This window comes from Pygoscelis adeliae, unplaced genomic scaffold, assembly GCF_000699105.1.
Source record: "Pygoscelis adeliae isolate BGI_AS28 unplaced genomic scaffold, ASM69910v1 Scaffold106, whole genome shotgun sequence".
Lineage (NCBI taxonomy): Eukaryota > Metazoa > Chordata > Aves > Sphenisciformes > Spheniscidae > Pygoscelis > Pygoscelis adeliae.
Genome location: NW_008824939.1, coordinates 2,366,597 through 2,368,653, shown reverse-complemented (window position 1 = coordinate 2,368,653; position 2,057 = coordinate 2,366,597).

Here is a 2,057-nt window from a genome sequence, read left to right as displayed (position 1 = left end):
CTCGTGGTTGAACCTGGACTGGAAATGGGCTCGCTGCTTTGAGGGCATGTATGTCCTCCTAATTACCCTCTGCTGCTTCTGTGAACTTCCTCTTCTCTTCTACCTATTCCTTTTTCCACAGAAATCAATAGAGTTTGTATAATTTAAATCTCACATTCCACACTCCTCTCCTATGCTTCCAGAGTATTTGAATAGAAATGCCACTTGAAAGAACTCCCTACATGCTCCTAGGCAAGCCAGTAGTGACGGTTATCCCAGTCAAGCATGGTTTTATATTCCTACCACATTGTGCTTGTAGTCCCTCTCCATGGTTTCCAGTCAGCAAAGGAGGATCCCTTATTGGCTACTAAAATCCTCGTTGTATGACTATCCTGATCCATGTCCATGAACAGGTGAATTTTCATTGTGTCCAACCACAGACAAAATGCCTTCCACCATGTATTAAACCTCTTACCTGTCATGTATTGCCAAAACGAGAGTATTGGTGATGCTGACAGTAGAGCTAGGTCACTCTCTTAGTGTAAGTTCATTACTTGCTGCTTGTATTTAACGAGTTTTTAGATTAAAAAATTTCCACATGGATGCCCAGAAAGGAGACATATTCTTATTCAGTACATTACAAATTAATTCATAGGGCAGCACAGCTTAATGCTGTTCCCAAGCAAGTGTTCCCAGAAGTCCTAGTGCTTCACATGAGCTAATGCGCAGTACTAACATGTGCACAGTCATAAAAGAGTAATGAGCTTGCAGAATTAACTGAAGCTAATTCAGCACTGAAGTAATATTACCAAAGGAGGAAAGCTCAGTGTGTGATGGCAAAAAAACCCCCATTTCCTCCAAGAAGGAGCGGACTGGCCACAATAATGATAAGCGGGACTGCCATTACAGCAAGTTCGGATCCCCAGTAGTCAAATGTATTTACTGTGAAATTCATTAATCCATTAAAGGAAATTGTGAGTACTCTGCACTTCTTAGTCCGTTATGGATTACATACTGTACTTTACTGGGGGAAAAAAAGTCAATCATTTAGAAGGTAAAATTATGATGGGAATTAATAAAATCAAGAAAGCCCTCACTCAGAGAGTTCATCTCAAGTATATTACTTACATGTTACATCATTATTATTGCTACATGAATTGTTACAATTGTGTGAATATTTTTACATTTAAGAGCTTAACTCTCTTGAAGTGCCATTTGTTGTGATTTTTATGTTCATCTCTTTAGTTCTTCATCTACATAGATAAACTTGAAAAAACATAAAGAAATCTGAGCAGGAAAAAAGATCACCGAACTAACAACAAAACCTTATACTTAAAATAAGTTTTCATTATTTTCTACTTGTTGCCTGTTTGAAGAATGTTTGGTTATCCAGACAGAGATAAGCCTCAGAAAAGAGAAATAACACCATGTGACTGAGGCTGAAAACCACAGAAGTAATTCATTATAAACAGACAAAGCAAATAGTAACCACAGTTCATTAGTCATGTGTTCAAATTACTGAGCTAGTTACAATGGATGTTTGCTAAAAGATCATGATTAGTTCATGTGCAATGTAATAACAAGACAGGATAAGGTAAAGGGGGATGGTGGAGTGCTGTGATCTGTTTCCACTAAACACTGCAGAGCAGGGACGTGCTTTGTCTTTGTAATGCAACGCATACTCTCCACCACTTTACAAATTAAATACTTCACCCTCATAGAAGAAAACATGCTGCAACATGAGCCTCAGCTAAGCTAAGAAAATAAATTGTACTGCAGTAGCCTAAGTAAACTGAAGCCAATTACCATCTCTCAGGAGAGAAGACAAATCACATGCATCTCTGCAGCAAGTGCTGTTTGATGCATATGAGAAAAGACATATCATGAACAATTTATAGCAGTAAAGCAGGCATCTGTTCCCATGCATTCTATACTTCAAGTACATTTCCTGTATAATAAAAGCCATTTAATGTTTTTTCTCATAACCTGCATTAAGGGGTAAGGGGAAAACTGGTATCAGCCCTAAAAGGTATTTTTTGTTCTTACAGGAAACACATATAAAAATTACAAAAAGCATT